The sequence below is a fragment of the Sceloporus undulatus genome, chromosome 2 (assembly GCF_019175285.1).
Source record: "Sceloporus undulatus isolate JIND9_A2432 ecotype Alabama chromosome 2, SceUnd_v1.1, whole genome shotgun sequence".
Classification (NCBI taxonomy): Eukaryota; Metazoa; Chordata; class Lepidosauria; order Squamata; family Phrynosomatidae; genus Sceloporus; species Sceloporus undulatus.
Genome location: NC_056523.1, coordinates 70,541,898 through 70,567,999, shown reverse-complemented (window position 1 = coordinate 70,567,999; position 26,102 = coordinate 70,541,898). Strand labels below are relative to the sequence as shown.

The 26,102-nt window shown below is 40.1% G+C and overlaps 1 long non-coding RNA gene across 1 annotated transcript; it reads left to right on the top strand.

Moving 5' to 3' along the window:
* The first annotated feature begins 332 nt into the window (after positions 1 to 332).
* Positions 333 to 26,102, top strand: LOC121923478. The gene is made up of 4 exons (XR_006102380.1): positions 333 to 440; positions 17,501 to 17,724; positions 21,061 to 21,169; positions 25,815 to 26,102. It is a non-coding gene; the product is annotated as an uncharacterized LOC121923478 (long non-coding RNA).

Below are 26,102 nucleotides of genomic sequence, written 5' to 3'. Positions count from 1 at the left end.
ACGTGATATATTGTTATTTTCATGAGAACCTTGGTGACACAGTGGTTAAATGCCTGTACTGCAGTCATAAGGTTGTGAATTCAATTTCGGGGCTCCAAGGTTCACTTAGCCTTCTATCCTTTCGTAGGTCAGTAAAATAAGTACCCAGCTTGTTGAAGGCAATTGGCTTGCCAATTGTAAACTGCTTAGAGAGTGCTGAGTTCACTGTGAAGTGGTATATGGTATTGCTAAATACTATCTTCATCCGGCTAATCAATAAGTACCATTTTGACCCTGAAAGCTTTGGTTCCACCACACTATTTTGCCTTAAACAGTGAGAACTATGGCTGAGAGATACCATTAAGTCTAAGGCTGCTGTCTGAATTGAGAGGTCAGTTCAGATTTACAGGCTTATATGGAAGCTTGCAGCCATGATGTTACAGCACTCTCCTACATTGGAGGTAGGTGTGTATGTGTGTGTTTGTGTGTATGTATTTTCTGTTAGTGAAGGATGTTACCAATAATGCAAGTGAGGATGTTCATTTAAAGCTGAGAGACTAACATACAAAGAAGCATGTTTGACTTCTTGTGGTCATCTTACCCACCAGGTAGGGTTGTTTAGGTTTGTTTCAATGACATCTGACTGTCCTTAATTGCTTTGCGAGAACACCATGTCCATGAGAAGCCTTATTTATAAAGAGGCAAGGAAGTGCTGCCGTGGCTTTTGCGGTGCATACTGGGAGACAGCAAAACATTTACTTGTTTTCAGTGTACCGTGCATACATTTATTTACAAAAAGCCCGTTGTAATCTCATTTTGTAAACAGCTGAAATCAACCGTCTGTTATTAATGGACTGTTCCACACATCACTAGCCTGCTGCAGACTAAACTCCCATTTTGCCTTTTCTGTACAAATGGGCTAACTTGGCTTTCTTTCTTTCTTTCTTTCTTTCTTTCTCTCTCTCTCTCTCCTTCCTTCCTTCCTTCCTTCTCCCTCTCTTTTTCTGTGCTTTTCATGCTGGGAAAAACTGTTTGTTGCTCTTGTTAACCACCCTTGAGTCCATCCTGATGCCCTGTCCTCCACTGCTCTGCTAAGATCCTACAAATTCAGGCCAGTGCCCTCTCTGATTGAGTCTGACCATGTGGCATGCAGTCTTGCTCTCTTTCTATAACCTTCTAAATTTCCTAGCATTATTGTCTATTATAGTGAGCCATGCCTTCTTATGATGTGGCCAAAGTATAATAACCTCAGTTCAATCATTTTGGCTTCCAGAGAGAAATAAAGCTTAACTTGTTCAAGGATCCATTTGTTTCTTTTTCTGGAAGGGTATGTCCATGGTATTCTCAGCACTCTTCACTAATACTACATTCCAAATGAATAAAAAAAAAAGCTAGGAAAAGTTGTACTGAGTGGATTTAGCTGGTACAAATTTTCTTCATATCTGAAAGGAAAGAAGTAAAGGGTTTTTTTTGTTTTGTTTTTAAAGTACTAAAATGAAACTAAGAGATTGTCCCATTCTTCATCCTAAATCTTGTTCAGACATAGGCACCATGGCTGTGACTATGCTGGACTGATAGGAACAGAGCCCTTGGGCCATGAGCCAGAGGGGGCCATCGGCCACTGCCTGTCCTTTCTCAATTTTTCCCCATAAAAGAGTTTATGCCCACTTGTGCCATCTTACTGGGCCAACAACTGACACAAATCTGACCGTGGTGATGGCAGTTCCCTCAATCCTAACCTTGGCTCTGGCTTCTGTGACTGTAGCCAGGCACTCTGGAGCACTGAGGCCTCCTGCCCTCTTGAGAGACTGCTGTATCGTAGTTACACATTAGTTGCTGGGAAAATTCATTTTAGATAGCTGGTTATTTGTAACTAATCACTGTAACTGGCTACTTCCAATTTCTGGGCAATCCATGAAATACAGATACTGGAATAATGAACAAGATGACAATTATGAAAGCAAGGGTGGCAATTATAGAAGAACCAAGTTGACTTGGAGCCTTGTTAAACTTTGAACAAGTTTTGCTAGAAAAACAAAGTAGCTGTTGGGGTTCACTTCATCTCCGTGCTCAGGTCTTGACAAAGGGATTTCTTGTGTATCATAAAACCCTGGAGAATAGAATTCCTCTACATTGAGAATCTTTTTAAGTTGGTACATTTTCCCAAAGAAACTCCAATGGGGTGTGTGTGTGTGTGTGTGTGTGTATGTTTGTGTATGTGTGTGTGTGTGTGTATGTCTGTGTGTGTGTGTGTATGTGCAGAAAACAAACCAACTGCAAATAGTTTTTGAAAATTTGCAAAATTTCAAGGACTTGCTCATAGTAGCATGAAAATTATTTGCATCACTCCCAGGGATGATCAGTGGACCCTGGTTTAGCAGCAACAGAGATCCCATTCAACTCACAGCAGCGGATGGAGGAATTTCACTGGAGAACAAAACCAGTTCCTTTGATAATGAAATTAGTGCCAGTTTATATCCTTACCTCTAAATATGGGGTGAGATGGCTCTAGAGTGCTGAGAAGCAGGTGATGATGTTTTGATGATGTTTTGAATTTCATTAGTAAATGAGGAACGAGTGTATTCAGCACCCATTAAATGCTGATTGAACACTGAAAGGGAAAAATGGAAGATTCAGTAAGAAAGGGAAAGAATTACACAACAGAGCTACTCTAACTGGTGGTCCATAAACCAGTGCTATTCATAGAATCATAGAGGTGGAAAAGCCTTCAAGGGCCATTAGGTCCAACCTCTTACCATGCAGTCCTGAATAGTCTGTTGTAAAACAAAATCAATGTCATATTTCAAGGCTGCATGTGTACATTAGCTAATGAGTGTACTTCTTGCTATTGGAACTTCTGCAAGATGTTGGTGCCAATGGCACATGAAAATATTTCCTCATATTGACATAGAGGAGTAGTGCAATACTTCTAATGAAAATCTATTGAAAGTTAGTCTCTCATTAAAAGAGATACGTTCTCATTAAAAGGATGATAAATTCCACACATGGAAATTCTGGAAATATGGTTTCAGTGACTCTTAATCTGCCCTTTATGACTTTTTGAAATAAATGGGTGGTGGGGTTTGCATGTCTAATGATTTATCCATCACCATAGATTTAGGACCAATGTACAGGTCGTCTCAGCCAGCCACTTTTATTGGGGGGGGAGGGGAGCAGAATGCCCTTTATTCAGATAATCAATTATAATTCTCTCAGAGTTGTTAGTTTTCTTTTATCAAGCATTAGAAGCCATGGCCATCCCAGAGCCTGGGACCTTATGTTTAAAGGTAATTCACTACTTGTTACTCTTCTTTTAAAAAATGTATAAAATATTCATATTAATTATTTAAAAAGTTACACATTACTGATGTATTACTAAAGTGTGGTTTTTATGTTGTTTTAAAAATTATTCCTAAAAATACAAGAATAGTGCCAAATCCCCCACGATGTCACTCAAAGCAATGTTTCAGGAGCAATGAGTAAATGTCACCCATTAGGCAAAAAAAAGAGTAATGGTGTCACCAGTGGCTATGGGTTTGTTTTTTTGATTTTTTAAATAGCATCTTTTTTGTCTTGGTAACCCCACAAAATAACCGATTACCTCCAAGCTCAATCATTTTAATGTCTACAGTAAACACACATACATGCCCATATGTTGACTCTTTCTTGTTACATGCAGAAATGTCAAATGGTCTAGCAGTTGAATCATTCTTCACCCATTGCCACTTAGCTCTGGTGTGTGTGTGTGGGGGGGGGGATCTCCTGGGCACATCCTTCAAGAACAGGCAACAAGGCTGTGGTCAGATGCCAACAGATTAGACCATGCCAGTCACCATCAAACATCAAACTGTTCACCTAGAAGATGGTAATGGTAGCAACAAGAGCAACCTTTTTACTGTTGTTGCTACTACATTTACCATCCTGTAGGTGAGTAACATGGCGGTGACTGGCATGGTCTTGTCCATCCATCACTATCTGCATCTGGGTTTCATCAACAAAGGTGATGCTTTCTTAGGGGGCTCAGGACAGCCTGTTTATCATATCACTCTTTCCCACAGCTTCTTGCAGCCACCTCCCAGGGTCTGCCACCAGAGATAGCTTTGCTTTCCCTAGGGGTAGGATCAACTGCCTTAGGCAGTGTGCTCTGGAACAAGTTTTCATCTTGAAAAATGAGTTCCTATTTAATAGGAAAGAAAATGCTTCTTTACATGCTGGACAAGACTCCACTCCCCCCAAAAATAATTATTGCATTCTGTTCAGTAAGAACTTATTATGTCCCACCCATGCCCATGCCTCCAACAGAGCAAAAGTCATCTGGGCACGGTAGCTGTTGTGCCACAATTCAAATAAAGAATGGGTGCGTAATGTTTGCTCATCAATACTGGCTCTTTGGAGCAAGTCATCTCTGTTGTTTGTGCTGTAATAAAAGTTACAAAGCCTTTCTCGCCCGTATGATAAATTTCTCAAGTGTTCACCCTTCGAAACAAATCATGCCTTTGCTGCAAACTCTGGGTGGAACATTCCTGCTGTGCACCTGAATGCATCTGTCACTGTCCATCATAACAGCTCATTGATTTCCGCAGGTGGTTCATCTAATGCTAGATGGCAGATGAATGAGTGAGGTGGAAGTCAGCAGTGTGAGGGTTAAAAGTCAGGCACAAGGCACCATGACTTGGCTTTCAGGTGGCAACACATGCAGGGCACACTTAACCTCTTTGCTGGCTGAAGGCACACCTTGTTTGGTCATGCTCCTTAAACAAAGCCCAGCAGTACACAAACACAAGGAGGCACACCAAGAAGAAAGACGTCCTGGCCCTCCAGCAATGGCCGTAAACAATGTCACTTCCTTTTGTGGACTGATGTAGTCCAAAGTTCAGGCCATGACATAGGATTCTTCAGAGCCAGTCTTCCAAAAGGAAGCTTTTGCAAGTACAAGCACTAACCCACTAGTTTTCTTTAGACACAGCATGTTTTCCTGCTGTGAGATAGTGGAGCTGGCAGGACATCACTATCGGCAAGGAATGACTTCCATTTGGGCTGGTAGCCAGATCAGACAGGAATCCAAAGTGTTTGCTGTTTGGCATGTATTGGGGCAGCAAATCTTAAATTGTTTCTCCTTCTCTCCTCACGTTCTCTCCCTCCCACTCTCTTTCTCTGTCTCTCAGAGAGAGCACAGTCTGAACAGTTTTCTGGATGGGAGGTTGGCAAACCAGAGAAAACAAATCACCTCATAATCCATCCTCACTGCGCTTTCTCCATTTGTCATTCACAAGATTAAGTATTGTTTGTGTTACAGCAGCTCCTACAGGCAGTATAACCCACCATGTTAGGTACTGTGTGGATTTATAGGGAGAAACACAGGCTGTTTTCCTCCAAGACATTTAAAGTAGACAAAAGAATGGAATGAGATGGTGATCAGCGAATAAAAGCAAAGCCAAGAAACAGAATCAGTCTTAACTACCAGGTCATGTCTGACTGCTGCCCTTGGTAATGTTTCGTTTTATTAGATTATTTTATTTTACTTTTGTTTTCTCATATAGCAGCTCCCAAAGAACAAGCTGTTATTTTAGTTCAGTTCACTTCTGTTCCTTTTCAGGTGGATTGTTCCTATCCAAGTCCATAATGGACACTACTGAGATCTTTGTCCTACATTCCCCATTACACTTTTCTGTTGCTCACAGCAAACACCTCATCTCCTAAGTCATAAGCACTCTGGTTCAGGAATATTCTATGTTGTATTGTGCAAATTCTATTGTTGTTGTTGTTGTTGTTGCTGCTGCTGCTGCACCTAAATGTTAAAGAGCACTTGCCTGTGTCCTTACAAGGTGTGTTCTTCTCCATCTCACAGTTTTGCCTCACTTTTTTTAGCCATCTTCAGCCTACACAAAACTTTCTTCAAAATGGGATGTAGCCAGAGCAACAAGTCTGATCATTTCCTGGTTTCAAGAAAAGTGAAAGGAAACCTTATAGAGGCCTAAACATTGTGAGCAGGCCACAAAAGCATTTCAAAACATGACAAAATGGAGCCCCTATTTGCCATTTTGGAGCAAAAAATCCCCCCCCCCCCCAAATTTTGGGATATGTGTCACAGACTGGAAAAATAGCCACAGAGACCACACAATCAATACAGATTACATTTTGCCCAGCTTTGATACAGTAAGTAGATTATGACTTAACTGACTCAAGATTTCCAGATTCTTCAGTGCCACATATCCCAAGCACTGAGATAACAGGCAAGATTATAAAATGCATATATATAAAAACCTCAGATGGCAGTATGCCTGCCTCTAGTTCTCTTATGTGTCACCAAATCAAAGTATCTCCATAGTATCAACTCAATTATAAATTTTAATCTGGCAACCATTTAGTGAAAGCCTGAGACAGAGCATGGAGTTACAAACGTATTACCTGCTGATGCGGTTTGACTCCATCTGCCACCATCCTTCCACACAGGCTATGCTGGTTAGGAACTGCAGCCTAGCAACTTCTAGCGGGTTATATTACCCTACCACTGATGTAGAGCTTTGTCTGCATTGTTGTCTGGATTTTCTCTAAAGGTTCTTGCCAATTACAATTGGCTGAGATTTCTGAGAATTATATGTTAAAAATTCTTAGCCCTCCCTATAGGGCTCCATTTCCTGGAATTCTACAGCAGGGCAAATGATGCTGGAAGCAGAAAAAGTAGATGAAACCAGAATGAAAGATATGTTAAGGAAAAAGCAACATGGGACATACAGTAGAGAAATAAAACTTGTATGTGAGAGTCAGAGTGACTCAGCAGAAGCCAATTGAGAACCACACAGGTGTGAATGGTAAAGCAATTAACAGGTCCTGAATGCCAAGGACAAGAAATGCATAGTGGATAATTGGACACACCTGACAATTGTAAAGTGGTCAAGGCTGAGATGATGAAATCATTAATTGTGGGATGAACAAGGAGAACCAATGGGAATGATGTACACGCCTATTGGGTGGAAACAGACAACAGTAGGTGGTACCATGATATGGCTATAATAAGGACTATACATCCCAATGCATTTTGTGGGTAGTAGTGGGTTGTAGAGTGGATAGTGAGGAGTAGAGTATTGTTGTGTTGGATAGTTTTGGAGCTGTATATAGTAGAATAAAGTAGATCTTTTATTTAAGACTACTGAGTTGTCTGGTGTCTTGGGTGAAGCTACAAGAGCCAGCTGGATCCTGAAGAAGAAGGGTGAAGACTTCTGTGGAAGCAAGAGTGAGAAGGCTTGGAGAGTTTGTCGGGGTCTTCAGCCTATTCTCTGTAACTCTGCTAAGCTATAACCACTGGCCAAAACTGGTCAGCGCGGTGCACAACCAGGTGGTGAGTTCAAGCCAGAGGTGAAGAGCTACAACTCCCATCATCCCTGACAAGATATTTGTCTGTTTTTTAAAAAAACACAAAACTCTCAAAAATCAAATGATTAAAAAACAATGTGAGATGAAGCTTTTTAAAAACCTCCCAAAATGTAGGACAAATATGTATATGAGACTCCTGGGGACATATCTTTGGTTTCTAGTACCATAGCAGATATTTTGGTTGCTATTATAATGTAAGCTAAAGCAATCCTGGAAGGTTTTTTTTTATTTCTCAAGATATGTTGGATTCCATGTTTTTCGAACCAGTCACTATACTTGAAGTGGATTTGACCATTTCTGTTGATCTCATTTTGGTGGAAGACAGCTCAGCAATGCCAGGGGACATGTGCCCAATTAAAAGAAAACTAAATGATGGTGGGGTTAGAGATAGCATGTGCAAGAGGAAGGGAGCTTTCAAAAGAGGTTAACTGTGCTGTCACAGTTCTGACTGGGATTTCTAGAGGAAGAAATGCTCTGGGGTTACAGAGCAGATTAAATGGCAGTATCAACTGTCACACTGTGTTGAGAGTTTACTGAATATGCCTATCAGCAAGGAAAGTGCAGAGATTCCAGGTGACAAGGAAATATTAGACTCAATTGTTTCCTAATCTCCTGATATCTTTGCATTGTAAATTTTAAATCATGGGTGGACTGTGAATGAAGTAAACTTGGGATTGTCAATAGAGCAAAAACAAAATGACACAGCATTTTGCAAACCCATTTGCCCTGCACAAAAGATGATTTTTCAACCCTTTTGTTAAAAGGTAGAAAAATATATACAGACAACTGAAGGGTAGAAAAATATATACAGACATCTGTCCTTGATGGGGTTGGCTGAACCCTAACTAGTTCGATTGTGCCCACTTGACTAGCTGAAGCAAAAGAAAATGTCATTACAGTTTAAAAGTGGCACATGGATCACACATGCAGATGTGCTTTTGAATATGTATCGCAACCCATATTTTGTACCAAGTAGTCATGAGCATCTAGTCATGTAATTAGCATGTGAAGCTTGAGCTGGAAAATGTTCAGAGCTATTTAAAACTATTTGAAAACTGAAAACAATAAGGGATAACCTAAACAAATTACGAGCACATTACAACAAGGTTAAGTGGTTAAAGCCGTGCACCTGTACAAATTGGAAAAAATCACTAGACTCTAAGGAGTTTAATAAAAAGCCATGTTTAAACTTCACATCAATTCAGTGTTTGAGTGTTCATTTACAACTCTGAAGGTCAGGGTTTGATACTGTGCTTGGCTATGGAAACCCACTGAGTGACTATGTGCAAGTCATAGACTTTCAGCTGCAGAAAAACCCATTATAGGTTAGCCATAGAATAGCCATAAATCAGAAATGATTGGAAGGCACACAAAAAGAAGAAGAATGGAATAGCCCCAGCAGATCTCAATCCTCAGTCAGCCAAATACATAGAGAAAGGTAAAGGTGATCCTTCAAGTATCAAGGTCCCAGGCTTTAAGTGTCATCACCAACTTTTGAAATGCAGATTAAAAAAAATAATGGCAGCTACTGCAAATCCATCAAAGCTGATGTCATATGGTTTCTATGATAACATGTCACTAGAAACATTTTATAGAGTTATTTGCAAAGGCTGCCCCATGTAGTATGTATTGCAGTAATCTAATTAGGAAGTTTCCAGTGCACAAAATACTGAGGTCATGTTATCCCTGTCATGGAAAGGTTGTAGCTGGTGAATTGATCAGAGCTAGACCCAGGCCTGTGACCCCATATCTACCCATCTGGACCATAAGGCCACCGGTGACAGAGATGGCTCTAGGGGCCAAGTTCTATTGGTTAGGTCTTACCTAACATCTAGTTTCAGGCCAACATGTGTTACCAAAATAACCTTGGTTTCCCTGATCAATGAGCTACTCTTGGTGAAAGGAGAGAGGCCTCTCTCCTTTCACCATATGTAAGCAAATCTAGTTAATCTGTTACTTCCAAAAATGTGAAGCAAAAGAAGATATTAGCAATGGGATCATAGTTCTCACGTATTTCTTGGTTTAAGGAGATCTGCTTCAGCAAAAAGCAAAGCAAACCTCCTTCTGCCAAGCCTTTCTCACCCTTTGACCCCCTTAGTCAATCCCCCACTCAGCCAAGTAAGGGAAGGGCTTCTTTTCTCTCGATTATGTCATTATGTAACCTAGTAGGATTGGGTACATGGTGCCATTACATTATTACTCCTTGATCCTTCATTGTGTTTACTGTAAATCTCAAGTGTGCAGCATGACTTTGATCTAGGCTTCATGAGTGCTGCATTTCCCTATGCAGTACTGGAAACCATTTTCTTTAGTCATGACAATGAGTTGGACTGAGAAGGAGCAAATGACTTAACTAGAAGTGGGGCTGCTTCTGCTTTACCTCCCCCCCAATACTTGATAGAAATATACATTTGCTCACCATCTCAGCAGTATTTCTAGCATAGAAAGCATCCGCCATAGAAATCAGTGGGAACCAGTTTCCACTATGAAACAGAAAAGTGCAGCTGAGCAGGATTCTTCTCTCTTTCTAGTTATACAAGGGTGTTATCTTGGCTATGATGGAAAAGTCACAAAGTTTCAGGTGGTCTAGTTTTATCCATCAGGCTAACCAGGGATATAGTGAAAACAAAGCAAAAATAAAATAAAATAAATAAAATAAAATAAAGGGGAGGGGGAGGAAAGAAAAGAAACAGATGATTTTGACCAGTCCCATAAAGTTGATTGGAAGCTTGCCACTCTTTGAATATGTTTTTATATATATCCAAAAGGTGTTCCAAAGATAAAGAGAATAAGAATCATTCACAGCAGTCAAAACATTTTCCTTTGCATTTAATTAGAAATGGGAAAGATCTATCCACTAATGCAGGAATTTGGCTCAAATCTGGAATGAAACCAGATATATGAATGGAGGCTATTTCTCACCACAAATGTCTTTTGAGCAACTTAACACAGCAGGGAAAACCTCACAATTTAAATAAAACCAAAAACATTTACTTTTACATGGCTTGGAAACCCGTAGAGAATAAATTACTTTTCTGCTCTTTCCCTTCAGGGGTGGATTTGTTGTTTCATTTCATGTTGATTTTAGGTGTCTGAATGATATTATTCGTCACAATTGGAATGCAGACATCCTTTCCTTGTTTCCCTTTTTGATGGATTTCTTATTGGAACCCTGTTATTTACTATTGATTTATGAGGGGATGGTATATTATTGAAATTATGTTTAGGCATACAGTTGCTGCTTTGCTGTGATTGGGTAATACTGGTAGTCATCAGGCTTGGCAGATTACTGGAAACTCCCACACTCACACTCTACTTGTTTGGAGTGGGGAAATTCAGCATGAAATCCCTCTGACCTGGTATTTTGCAGTTGCAGGTGATAGCAATCATAAAGAACTATGTATTAACTAAATATGTGTTATTGTATATGTATTATCAATCAAGACAGAGTTGTCAGTGAATTTTGCCTGAAGTGAAATTTCAGCTAGAGATGGACATTTCTGCATGGAGAAAAATAGATAAGAAATCTTGAGGGGATCTTTACCGAAGAGGGACTCTGCTGTGTACATCTCTTGAAATTCACTTCTTAGCATGTATAGTACCAGCAAGGAAAGACATCTTGGAGTTTACTGCATGCACTTTTCAGCCCAATCTGGGCATGGAATGGGATCAGACTGGAATGGAGGGAAATGGGTTTTCTTGCACACAAAATTGCTGCTGCATTGCTGCCCGACCATCCCCTATCCCCCAGCTGCACTTCTCCCAGTGATTTTGGTGGTATGGAAACTTTCTGTATCACCAAAATCAGCCAGCAGAGCACAACTGAGGGATGGGTAATGGTCGGGTGGCACCGCAGCAGCAATTTTGTGTGCAATAAAACCCATTTTCCCCTGTTCCAGCCCAATCCCGTCCAGTGCCTGGATCATGCTGAAGAGTGCATGCAATAAATTCCCTTGTCCCTTGAAGTGCATTGAAGAAAACAGAAGTTCCACAGATGTGGCTTCTTTGATTGTTGTTGTGTGCCTTCAAGTCATTTCTGATTTATGGGGACCCTAAGGCAAATCTATCATGGGTTTTGTTTTTTTTGGCAAGTTTCTTTAGAGAGAGTTTGCCATTGTCACCCTCTAAAGCTTACAGACTTCATTACTGTAAAAGTGATAGTTACACTGCCCTATGGTAAAGATAGAGAACCTTTAATCAAAGGATGAAATCTGACCCAAAGAACTCTCCAATCTGGTGCTTTTTCACACTACACCATTATAGCACTATCATTCCACTTTAATTGCCTTGGCTTCATCCTGTGGAATGCTGGGATTGGTAGTTTGGTCAGTCACTAGAGGAATTTGCTGGCTGAGAATTCTAAATGCCTTCCCATAAACCAAGTCATTGGATGCCATAGAATGGAACCATGGTACTTAATACTGAACCAAAGTACTATATGTGTAGTGTGAAAGGACCACTGGTTATCCAGGGTGGCTATGCCCCTTTCCCAACATCATATCTACTTTATTGTCTGTTCTTTAATGGTTGCCTATGTTGTTTTTTCCTCTTTCTTAAGATACATTTCTGGCTCAGAAAGTTGTTCTTCTGCCACACATTCTGGTGCTCATGGTCTCTATTTGGAAGCTAACATCCATTTCTAAATAACCTCAGGTAGGCTGGAACACATGGAGGGAAAACACCACATTCCCATTATATCAGATAATCTTCAGTCTGGTCTTTCTGAATAACTCCAGCCACCACTAGAAGGCTATTTGGCATTCTTTTTTACATGTTCAGTCATGTCTAAGTACCACTAAATCAAAAAGGTGTTCTGAGGAAAAAGGAGAAAGTGGGATGGAATGATACTTCTAAGTCTAGCAGTGAATGGTTGGTGTGGCACACCTACAGTAACCAAAGATCAAAAGGTTGCAATTTTATTATTTGCTGCTGTGTAGCATTGGCCTAACACGAACTATGGATACAGAGCTCAGATGAACTGTTTGTTATCTATGAACACCCTCCCTTACCCTGCTCGATGGAAGGATATCTAGACAGGTCTATGTAGAGTCCATGCAACCACAAAGCCACTGTGTGCTTCCTGGACATCTAGGAATATAGCATGCCCATCTGTTCCTGATCTCTCCCTTTAAGATCCCTCATCAGAGGACGAAGGAACATGCAAGCCCGACACACACAATCTATATCCAGCCCAAAGGTGCCAAAGTTGTGAAAGGGGAAAGCAAATAATAAAACTGATGATGAGTGGCAGTCAAAATGAGATGCCTTTTATATCTCAAGGGCAGACCTAAGAGGCCCCCGCATCTGCTGGGGGGATGTCCTGCTGCCATGTGCCTACTAGCTACTTAATTGATCTCTGGAAAGGAGGCTGGCATGAGGAAGGAAGAAGAACGAGACTTCCTACCATGCCTCAATGCCCCTCAGACTGGCAAACAAGCCTGACCAAGTAAGTCTGGGATCAGAGTTTTTTCAGCTTGCTTGGACATGACTAAAGCTCTGTAAAGCTCTTCTGTTTTTAAGGTGAAGAGGGAAGGATGGATTCCTGTCTGTGTTTTTGTCTGCTTGGACTTTTGAAATACTGAGTTGGGCCCCTACAAAGTTGGATTGTGCACAGACCACCCCATTTATTGGTTCAGTCCCAGATTACTGCTTCAGAAAATGGACAGCTTCTGAGTTGGTACTCAGAAATGATCAGCTTCAAGTTAGAGTACCAAATTCAAGTATAGATTTGGAAATCCAAAGGTCCATACTTCCCAATGACCATTGTAGAAAAATACAAAAATCGCTATTCTCTCTCTCTCATTCTTTTTGACTAATATAGGACGCAAGCATAGTAACCCATTAGGAATTGATTATACATGCAACATTTCACAGACCTGGGGCTTTTGTGCTCACAGTGCTCTAAAATATGTTTACATGTACACATGCATATAATATACAGTATATATACATGTATAAGTCTAGAAATTTTAGTCCAAAAATTGACTCCAAAACCCTGAGTTGACTTATCCAGGGGTCAATGAAAGCACTGTGTGTTAATTCTTATTAAAAATAAAAAAGGAAACTATTCCTTTGTGAAAGGCAAGAGTGTAATCTGCCCTAAAAGAACTGACCCATTCTACTCTTTCATCTAGCCAATCTTTAGTGTGAGCACAAACAGTTATGGAATTTTGTAGGTCTTTTGGTATCATTTTCCTATGCTTCTTTTGTTACATGCTCCCATCTTTTACCCTTGACTTATACAAGGGTCATGTCAAAATCAATAATGTTGGCCCCAAAACCTGTCCTCGACTTATGTATGAGGTCAATTTATAGTCAAATATATACAGTATTTAAAATTATACTGTTTCATATTATATACTGTAGAATCATAGAATCATAGAGTTACAAGAGACCACGAGGGCCAACCAGTCCAATCCCCTGCCATGCAGAACTCTTACTCAAAGCATCCCCCACAGATGGCCATCCAGCCTCTGTTTTAAAACCTCCAAAGAAGGAGACTCTACCATTCCCTGACGAAGAATGTTCCATTATTGAACAGCTCTTACTCTCAGAAAGTTCCTCCTAATATTGAGATGGAATCTCTTCTCCTGTAGTTTGCATCCAATCGTCTGAGTCCTATTCTCTTGAGCAGCAGAAAACAAGCTTGCTCCATCCTCAATATGACCTCCCTTCAAATATTTAAACAAGACTATCATATCGCCTCTTAACCTTCTCTTCTCCAAGCTAAACATACCTAGCTCCCTAAGTCACTCCTCATAGGGAGGTTTCCAGACCATTCACCATTTTGGTTGCCCTCTTCTGAACATGCTCCAGCCTGTCAATTCTTGAATTTTGGTGCCCAGCACTAGACACAATATTCCAGGTGAGGTCTGACCAAAGCAGAATAGGGTGGTTCTATTACTTCCCTCGATCTATACTTCTGTTGATGCAGCCTAGAATTGCATTGGCCTTTTTAGTTGCTACATCACATTGTTGACTCATGTTGAACTTGTGGTCTACTATGACTTCTAGATCCCTTTCACATGCAGTCTCCTTAAGCCAGTTGTCCTCTATCCTATATCTATGCATTTCATTATTTATTTATTTTGCCTTAAGTGCAGTACCTTACATTTCTCTGTGGTGAAATTCATTTTATCTTTGGCTCAGCTTTCTGATTTATTAAGGTCATTTTGAATTTTGATCGTGTCCTCTGGGGGTATTAGCTATTCCTCCTAATTTGGTGTCATCTGCAAATTTGATAAGTATGCCCCCAATTCTTTCATCTAAGTAATTGATAAAGATGTCAAATAGCACTGGGCCCAGGATGGAACTCTGTGAGACCCCACTGGTCACTTCTCTCCAGGATGAAGAGGAGTCATTACTGAGCACCCTTTGGTTTTGGCCAGTCAAGCAATTACAAATCCATTTAACAGTTGCATTGTCTAACCCACATTTTACTAGCTTGTAAGAATATCATGGGGGGGGGGGGGCCTTACTGAAATCAAGATATACAACACCCACAATGTTCATCTACCAAGTTGGCAATTTTATCAAAAGAAGAGATCAGATTAGTCTGGCATGACTTGTTTTTCAGAAACCCATGTTGACTTTTTGTGATTATGGTATTCCCTTCTAAAAGTTCTCAGACTCTCTGTTTATTGATCTTCTCTAGAATCCTTCCTCGTACTGATGTCAGACTAACTATGTAGTATGCATATAACTAATGCTACCTTGATATGGGGGAAGAATTGCTTTCATTTTAAAAATATTAGTGTGTGTTTTTCTTGTGAATAGGCAGGTGCTGGTGGGTCCAAAAGCTGTGGGGCAGAGAATCTGCTCTGAATTTTAGTCTAAATTTTGAAGGCTCTAACCAAGGTGCTGAATTCTGTCCCCCAGAATCTTGGATATCTCCTTTAGATTCAGACTGAAATCCAGAACACATTTATCATCTCATTGAATTAAGATTCATCAGCCTTAAGTGGACACACATGCCACAGAGCTGTGCTTTGTCTGGCTGGCAGATTTTGTGTGTTAGTCATGACTCGTTTGAGATAGGGTGCTAGAGAAAAATGCTGAGAATGTCATAGAAGGCCATGAAGAAAAACAAATGGCTTCTAGAACAGATCAAGCCTGAACTTGCTCTGGAAGCCAAGATGACTACAGTGAGGCTGTCATACTTTGGCCACATCATGAAGAAAAATAAATCATTACAAAAGGTAATGATCCTAGGAAAAGGGGAAGTTAGTAGAAAGAGAGGAAAACCACAGCCCAAATGGTTAGACTAAATGAGAGAGGACACAAGCCTGTGTCTGCAGGACCTGAGCAGAGAGGTTTTGGACAAGGGGTCTTGGAGATGTCTCATCCACCTAACTGCCATGAATCAAACTTGACTCAAGGGCCATTAACAACAACAACATGACTTATAAAAGCTATATACAGCTTGCTCCAGGCTATTTGAAAGGCTGTATTTCTCTATATGAGTCTGCCAGAACTGTAAGATCTTCGGGGAAATGCTTTTTCTTGTTCCCACAACCAGCATAGGCTCATTTGGTGAGAACACAAGAAAGAGAGAAAAAGAGAGCCTTCTCAGTGGCTGCTCCCAATCTTTGGAACTCCATTCCATGGGAGTCTAGACTGCCCCCTTCCTGGAGCAATAAATTCAAACTACACAAAAAGAGATTCAACCTCAACATCAGGAAGAACTTATTGACAGTAAGAGCTGTTTGACAGTGGAACATATTCTCTTGGAGTGTGATGGAGTCTCCTTCTTTGGAAGTTTTTAAACAAAGACTGGATGGCCATCTGTCGGGATGCTTTGATTTTGTATTCCTACATGGCAGGGAGTTGCACTGGATGGTCCTTGAGGTCTCTTCCAACTCTTCCATATGATTCTATGGCCTGGGACAGATGGGCCCTTTGTGGCATGGCAGCAGCACAACTAGGGTTAGGGACTGCACGGCAACTGCATGGTCCCTACCCCTAGCATGTACTGGTGGTGCTACAATGGCAGCTCCCTGTGTACATGGGCAACACCATTATGATGTAATGGACGCATAGCGTCTGCATACCGCACCACACCAGTTACATCATGAGTGTGCCATTGGCACACTTGCAATGTAACTATAGCAGCAGAAAAAGAACCTGATTTTCCCGGGTTCTTTTTCCTCCAGAGGGAAGCCGAACGGTTTGGCAGCTGTGGCTTCTCTCCAGAGGAAATTAGGCCACCAGCAGGCCACCCTTTTCAGGCGGTTTGTACCACGCCTATGAAACCCTTTCACTGTCAGGCAAAACCTTTTCTTTTCCAGCAGGCTTTTAATATAATTGCTCCCAGGGAGTCTTCTTACTGAAGTATGTTGGTATGTTTTTAATGGTTTTATATTTTTAACCTAGTTTTTTTTAAGGATTTTACATTTGTTACTTATATTAATGTGATGTTTTAATTGTGTTTTAAAACTACTGCTTTTTAAGCATCTTTTGTGAGCCGCCTTGGATCCAATTTGGGGATAAAGTTCTCATATAAAATGAATTAATAAATTAATGAATGAATAATGAGTAAACATGCATAGTACTGAGATTGCAATGGTATACAGGAATATGTGTATCCTGTCCTATGTGTGCTGAATGGTGTCATGTTTTTCTAGGAGTGGAGCATTTTTCTAAGAAGGAGTAGGAGAAGGAAGATCTTAAACAATGTCCTCACTTCCCTACCTCTCAATGTGGATATTTGTGCTTGTAAGCATTCAAGTAAGAAAACAAAATCTAAGGAAGCAGTGGATTTTTCACTTCCACTTCCTCTTTTCTTTTCTTTTTTCCTTTTTGTCAAGGCAAAAACTGACCAATTCAGTCTTGAAAAAAATAGCATCAGTGTGGATACTGATATTATTGCCTGTGGAGATATGAACAAAGTGTGGGAGACTGGAAAAAATATTAACAAATATTGTATTCATCTAGAGAGAGATGACAGGCAGAATTTTGCAAGTAGACAACTTTGTACAAAGGACTCAAACAAGTTGTATTCCAATAATTTTAAATTTGGCATCATTGGACTATTCTTCACATTCTAGTTCAGGCTAGTTTTTCTAGCATCTAAAATTGATGAACATATCATGAATGTCAACAAGTCCATAAACCTCCTCTTGTGACTTTTTGCACATTTCCGTTTCAGGGCGCAATAACTAATGAAAAGAGCCATTTCCAGCATTGTCTGCTTTTCTGGCACTTTGGACTCTCAGCTGATGTTCCATATCAGACCATTCCTTTTGACACTTCAGGGCTTTGGCAATGTTTGTAAAACTGTTACCGATGGAAGTCCACCTTGCCATTGTTCTGTACAGTGCAAGAGGGTGGAGAAAGGAGACACATGGACATCCTTGGCAAAGCTCGTGCCTGGTAGGTACAGTGCCGCTTCTCCCTTGCTTCCATACATGTCTTTCCCTTGTACATATGCATGTTCAATATGTATGTTGAAGTGACTGTCATGATCAGCCCTCCTGTGCCTTCAATATGATGAGAGAATCTAGGAAATTGAGGCCCATATGTCCAAAAGATCACTGAAAAACAGGAAGAGCAACTGTATCATATTTTCTCCAGTAATTGGTTATACTGTCAATGAATCTATTCTTTTAGAATTTCTTTAAACTGGTGTTTTCAGAACAGATGGCTATGCTATCCATTGACCAAAATCCAGATATGAGAGTTAACCTTTGAAACAGCAATTTTCTTTTGCCCTATGCTAAACAAAGGAAGAGACAAAGAGAATCCATCTGATTGTATCTCAGTTTGGGCATTTACCTATTTAATAGATGCTGGATTTGTTTGAAAAAAAATCCCCATTGCATTCATTTTGCTTCATACCAGTCTTGTTTATGTTAGTTGTCATCAAATCAGCTTCAACTTATGGCAATGCTATGAATGACTTCCAGGACACCCTGTCATTAACAGCCCTGCTCAGGTCTTGTAAAATTTGGGCTGTTGCTTCCTTGATGGACTCCACCTGTGTTGCTATCTTCCTCTTTTCTTACTTCCTCCCATTTCACTAAGCACTGCTTCCTTGACTGAGTCTATCCGTCAGGAATATGATCTCTCTCTTTTCTTACTGCCTTCTACCTTACCAAGCATTATTGCCATTCCTAAGAATCATGTCTTCTCATGATATGGCCAAATTACGATAGCCTCAGTTGGATTATTTTGCTTCTAGGGAAAGTTCAGACTTGAGCTGTTCTTGGACTCCTTTATTGATCATTTTGGCAGTCTACCAAGTGTTGATTAGGTGAAATATCCATTTGCTATAGTTTAAGTGTTATTATGCAATTTACTATAGTTGATAAGTTTGCTAATACCTATGACTGGTGACCAACCATCCAAGACATTTTGCTACCTCGGTCTAAGGACAAAATGACATTTTCTGCCCTCCCATTTACAGAAACTGACTGCAATGCCGGGTGAATAACTACAACACTGCAATGGGGCAATGTCCTCCACCTTACCTAAGAGCAGGAGGCTAACTTAGCAGATGCAGACAGACCAATCACATGCATAACTGTACCTCCCAGCCATACAGCTTTGGCTGCCTGTGGCGGCTGCTTCATTTTGCTTGAAAATAGGGTTGACCCTGCCACTCATTACAGAGTATACTACCCACACAATTCTGCCGTTACTTGTTTTCCAAAGAGCACTATTCTGCTATTAAAAATAAAAATAATAATTTGGTGTATCTTCCCAGATGTCTGTGTGCACTAAAAGCCATTTTTATACCACAATTGTGAGAGGTTTTAAAAATTCATTTGCTTCATGTGCTCAGTCAAGCTTGTGTCTACATCTAAAAGGCCATATTTGAGAAAAAAGCAATCAAACATTGAAGCATTTCTTTTTAATAGGGTTCACTATGGTTGACATCAGCAGCTGAAGTGTCAAAAGCAATAGATGCAACACTCACAAAAGCACCGTGAGATACAGGTTGAATCTCGCTTATTCAGAATTCGGAAATCCATAATACACCAGATTTAAAAATTGTCCACATGGGTAGCTGAGATAGTGCTTTGCTTTCTGATAAAGCAGACTTGCACAACTTGACAGTAGATAGGGGCCAAAATTAAAATAAGCTAAATTTTTTGGGGCTGCAGATAGGTTTTAATTAATTAATAATTAATAATTATTAATATTAGTAATATTAATTCCCTCCTCCTCCTCCACTGTCCGCCCTTCTCCTCCACCTGTACATCTCTTCAGGAAAAATCTGGGCAGCAGAGAAGCCTTGAAGGGCAACTGCTTGCCTATCCTCCTCCTCTGTCACATTGGGAGAAAGCAAGGAAGCAGAGGAGCCTTGAGGGGTGGCTATTTGCCCTTTCTCCTCCTCCTTCTCCTCCACACGACTTTCTCCTCAGCCTTAAAGTCATTCCACATCCTTGTGGGCTGCCCAAAATCCTTTGGTGGGTCTCATGTGGCCCCCAGGCCCTATGTTGTGCAGGCCTGTAATAAAACTTTATTTCATGCAAAAATTAAAAATATTACCTATAAAATTACCTTCAGTCTATCTATATAAGGTGTATAAGACACATACATTAATTTTATGTTTACACTTGGCTCCCATTTTCGAAACTCCTCATTATATGCAAATATTCCAAAATTTAAAAAAAATCCAAAATATAAAATACTTCTAGTCCCAGGCAATTTGGATAAGGGAGACTGAATCTGTACTGAATCTTCTGTACATTTGTGTGGTGAAATTGTGCACCGTATATTGTGATTGTGCATTGCACAGTGAATTTGCACATCACACACTGACCATTACATAATGACACCCAGTAATTGTCATGCGTTGTACAATGTTGCTATTGTGTACGGGGGTTGCATAGTGCTGGTTATACATTTGTTTGTTTGTTTGATGATGCTGGACACAGTGGAAGATCTTTCTCAGTGATACAGTGATAATTTTCTAGGATCACATTACTGAAGCAAAAAGACTTTCAGAATTATAGCTGCTGATCCCAATGTATGAACCTATGGAGTTCTGTGTGTCACTCTTTTTGGTGAGTTTTAGATAGGAACATAAATATGTCTAGCCAGTAATTCCACAGAAGCCCTCTGAGGAAAAGCCTCTACCTCGTTTATATTTCAGATTCAGCAAATATGAATTTGAATGCATCTTATCTAAAACCCAAAGCCAAGTCAAAAAGAGCCTCATGCAGCATTCTTTTCTTTAATCTCAGTGGCTATGTACAGATGATTGTTTCTGCAGAGCCATAGAAATATCTCCCATTCACTCCAGCCGCAGTCCTCATTCTGTTTCATTGGTTGTCAAACTGAATAGTAGAATGAATGAGAAAGGGAGCCTTGTTTTTCTTTTCTTTATGGTGAAGAGGAATAGTCTCCTTTAATGACAGGTGGTGTGATGGTGACGGTATTGGTGGATCTGCTCTATTTAATTTTATTTTTAAATCTGATGCTGAAACATATGGCCAAATACATTTCCAAACAAATGTATTTTTTTAATGGTGGTTGTAGCATAAGGATTAGGTAGCCTTGCTTTCTTAATTTTTCTCCCAAATAGAAAACCACAAGCTGTCATAACGTATTCCTTTCATGTATATGTAAATTGTCAATTGTAAACACTACATTGTACTGTGGGGCTTTTTCAAGACTGCTTTTATCATTTTAAGCATGTGACTTTGAAATGTTTTAATATTGTCAGTAATTTAATTCTATTTTAATGTTGACTTTTTGTAGGTGTTTAACTATATTCTAACCATTTTAATTGGTGATCCTATCCAATCTTGGGGAGAAGGCTGGGTATAAATAATGATCCTCTGCTTTCTGCTCCTCCTCCTGTTCTAAGGTCAGTCCAAACCTCTAAAAAAAATACCAATCTCTCTCTCAGAAATGCTGAGCCATCATAATTAAACATTTAATATGATATGATATAAATAGAATGCAAATGTTGTCTGAGTAATATTCCCAGCAACTCTTTCCAGCATAGCCAAAGTTGAAGAATTATGGGAGCTGCAGTCCAACAGTATCTGGAGGACTGCACACTTTCTCTGTTTTGGGAAACTAGTTTATTACACAGTCAGTACTATGTGTGGAATTTCCCACAAAATAGGGAGGGAGGAGGCATCATCTTTGCTTTAGGCAGTAAAATGGCTCAGGCAGCTCTAGTATGATATCATTGTTGACACCAACAGGGTTCATATCCAAACCAGGGAAAGTTGTTAAATCCATTGCTGCAGGAACAGTGAATTCATTATGGCTGTTCCCCTAGCAAGTGTTCTGACTTGTAATCTGCAACTGCTGAAGCTCTGTTGGGTTAGAGTCTAGCACCAGGAGAACTTCCGTTCAACTTGCCACAGCTAAGGGAGGAGTGGCTGTAAACCCAACAATGGATTCCCTGTCAACGTAGATCCACCAGCCCCACTGGGCCATTAGGAACAATGCTGTGTCACGACATAGCTTCACTCCAGTGGTATTGTCATTGAAGAGTGTTGAAATAGAAGAAAATATAGTTTTTCTGGGATTTTCGGGCTATGTGGCCATATTCTAGAACAGTTTGTTCCTGATGTTTCACTGGCATCTGTGGCTGACATCTTCAGAGAATGGTGGCATGGAAGAGAGTTGACTACACACACACACACACACACACACACACACACACACACACACTGTGTGACCCCAGGTAGTGGGGGGTGATTCCCATGTTACTCAGTGTATTGTTCTGTTGTTGATGGCAAGGCTTCAGGATGGGAGGATATGCAAAGAGGATTTGTGTCTGTTTAATTAGTGATTATTTTCTGCTGGGAAAAACCTTGACCCTGGGTGGTTTCTCACTTGCATTTGCTGAGTCCTGATTTTGCTGTTTTTCAGGACTGGTAGCCAAACTTTTGGCCTGAACAGACAAGCCAAAATAAAGCTGCTTTGAGTCACTTTGGAAATATGCTGTTTAAATGACACACACATCTTAAGAGGCCAGAAGCTGCACTAAAGCTGTACTCCAGTCCTTAGGACTGGAGCATGGCTGTGGCGCAGCCTCCAGCCTCTTAGGACGCATGCGTCATTTAAACAGCATGCCTCCAAAGTGACCCAAAGCAGTTTTATTTTGGCCTGTCTGTTCAGGTCCTTCATTCATTTTAAGGGTTTCTTAATTCAGTTGTCCAGTTTGTGGATTACAATGGCTTTCCTGTGCATTCTGACCTGATAGCTGTTGACATGGTCCAGAAGAAAAATATAAAAAATATAAGAAGAAAATATAAACAGTGTATACATATTTTAAATAAATGTATTTATTCATAAACATGCAGATCAAGAACTAATTTGTGTATGTTTATAGGAAACAGTGTGGAACTTAGCATCTTCTCTTGTTCTGGTCCTGATCCTTCATTAGAACTACAGGATATGTTCTGGTTAAGGTGAAAGAAAAAAGTTCAAAGCAAAACTGAAGAAAGTTTCTCTTTTTGAATGACAACTCCTAGAATCCCCTGACCAGCATTGCTGAAGGACTGTAGTCTATGTAAGGCGCAGTACAGACCACTGAAAAATGGAAATGTGCCGGCCCCTGTTTTTCCTCCCAAGGGAAGCTGCAGCCACCAAACCGCACGGCTTTCCTCCGGCGGAAAAAGAACCTGCAAAAAGCAGGTTCTTTTAAAGCTGGAGGGATGACGTAACAAGTGCGCCACAGGCACACTCATTATGTAAGCACTGTGTGACAACGTGCGGACACTGCACAGCGCTTACATAACAATGGCGGCACCCATGTATACAGGTTGCTGCCTTTGTTATGCTGCCATTATGTTCTAGGGTTAGGGACCATGCGGTTGCCACACGGTCCCTAACCCTAGAATCAGCCCTGGTATGCCGATTATTGATGGTATGTACCGGGCCTAAGTAACTTTTCTAAGCTCTGGTTTACAGTGAGGCAGAGCCTGGGAACATTGAAATATACATAACATATTTGTTTTCAGTGAATTAATTAGATTCCCTTTTGCTCATTTAGCTGTTCATAGAAGTTATCCTTTCTTGCTTCTGTGGATTTCCACCTATAGGAGGATCTCTTGGCCATCAGCAAATTTCCAAGGTGCCATCCATCCCAACTTTCAGCTGCACTCAAATGTAATTCTCCTTTATTTGATGGAGAATGTACAAATATACGGTAGTTTCCAATGATTTCTACACAACAAATTAATGGAGATGTAGTTTCTCTTTTTTAGAGTCAAAATGGCCTTTTAAGGTAAAGTTTCTGCTGCACTGTTTCTTTGGTACTGAAAAACCAGTCTCTAAGCAGACAAGCATATTAACCTTTTGCACAAAGCTAAAAACAACACATACCCAAAATTAAAATGCCATCAAGTCATTTTGCTCCTCACCCCCCACCCATCTAACTTGACTTGAAATCCTTCTGCCAGCTCTAGTGGTACAGGCCATGCATGTGATATAGAAAATAATTACAGATGTACAAACAGACAGCAAAGTGCTTCATCATCCTTCACAATGAAGTGCACAGTAAATGGAAGTCATTACTGTTGCCATTAGTGTTGTCAGCTGTAAAGAGCATATTTATTATTGGGAGAAATTTGGGCTTAGCCTTTGCTGAACAAGGAAGTGGAATGAAAAGCATGGTCTATCTGGCCGCTCCTTAGACTGAAATGCACCTATCAAGATAAGCACAACTCCACTCTGGTGCATCTCTCAGTTTTTGGATGGAAGACAGAACATCCTTTCTATAAACTTGGAAATGTCTGTCCCTCTTTACATTCCACAGATTCAGGTTACATTGCCTGTCAATCTCATCCTAAAGTACAGCAGGAAAAAGAAGCCCTGAAAGAGACTCTTGTTCTCTTTGGTCTTACATTAAGCAAACATGTTTCCTCATAATGCTCATCCATTTGGAAGCTAGTGCCAGTAAGCACTCAAAGAATGGAAAAAGAACTCCAGAAGCTTAGTTCCAGCTCATTATTAGTTAGTCTCATTATTGAAGGGAAGGTGGGATAAAAAATGAATAAAATAACAATAACAGTAAGAATAAATAATATGTTGGACACTGAACTTCCCTCAGTGTTGGCATGCAGACTGTGCACTTCAGTATGTCTAGATGGACTATAGGGTAAAAGATACAATATCAGAAAGTGAGGGTTCTTTCCACTGTTGTAATCTAGAGACAGGTCTACTTACATCTCAATTCAAATAGGAAGAATTTAGTTACAAGTTGAACATGTTACATTCATTCCAATAATATTTTGATTCATCTGACATTTGGCTGTACCATTTGGCTGTGCTTAACATTTAGAAGAACTGATTGTCTTATCTCTTGCTCTCTTCTAATTGTCAGAAAACAGCATACATTCTCAAAGTAGGTCTGGTTGGGAAAAGATACATGATGTTTATTAGGCTATCAGCTTGTTAAGACAGAAGTGGGGATATTAGTGACCCTCCAGAGGTTTTTGTACTGCAAGTTGCATCCAACATTGGGAGGGCCCCAGATTTCCTACACCTGTAATACCACACTTTCCCAGGGAGGCAATTTGCAATTTGCTTCGTGGGTGTGATATGTGCCCACTCATCTGTGTCTCTGGTGGGTTTTAAATAATAACTAGATATGAGCTCTGCTTATGAAGGTATTGTTGAGAATAATGACAAGAACAGTGTTTTTATAAATTCAAAATGTCTACATCAGTTCTTTCTGCACTACATATTTCTTTTATTTTTGTAATCCTCTTTGTAAATTCTCATTTTCAGCTAGAAAGTAACAGAACAAACCTAACCACCAGACCCACTGGCTGATTGAAATTAGGATGGGACAGAAGTGTCCCACCAGGAGGAACGGACTTCTCCAGCAAGGGACATGTCCACTCTCATGCCTCTTGGCAGTTATTCAGACATTGGGTTTTTTAGTGCTGCTATCTAAACAATCTCACTGAAACATTCCAGATTTGTTGATCACACTATTTATTTATTTTTATCAGAATGGGATCTATGGACATCTCTGAGTTCTGTTGCTCACTCATGTCAGCACTCAAATAAAGATGGAGTCAATGATGCAGATGTATTTTAAAAACATTCAAGGCATACAGAGTTTTATCCTGGTTTATCCCAGGTGTATTTGCATTGGTTATTCTCACAGCAAACAATGCGAATCTTTTAGGAAAACTAAAAAACAACCCCCACCCCCCCGCTATCAATTATCTTGGATTAAGAAGATTTGTTTTTGTTTTGTTTTTTGCACACGTCCCCTCAAACTTACTTGACTGCATTTGAAATGCATGTGGACAACAAAGATTCAACCCACATTCTACTGGGATTATTTTCACCATCTGAGTAACCCCCTACAGAACACTATATGGGTACAGATCTACTACCAGCAGTGTTTCCACCAGTGGTAACCCCCAAACAGAACATTCTGGGGTCACGGTGGGCTTGAGGTAATCTTGGACAAAAAAAACCCCATTGTTCTCTCAAGAGGTCAATAATCAAGCCTTTTTCCTGCACTATCCTAGGCCTTGTTTAACTATTTGGCATCTCACTGAAACTAGTAAGACGGAATTTTCTTCTAAGTGGAAGAGACAAAAAGGTGGAAGGTACTGTGGACTGGTGGATTTCTCGTCACATTACTGCTCCTCACTTTCTTCATCTGCTCAAGAATCACTATGGTAGCCATGTTCTCATCTGTTTTAAAGTAACATTTTGATGGATTTTAATTATGTTGTTATTTTAATACTGCATTCATTCTGCGATTATTTAAAACTGTTTCAATTTTTAATCTGAATTTTGTATGTTTTATTGTA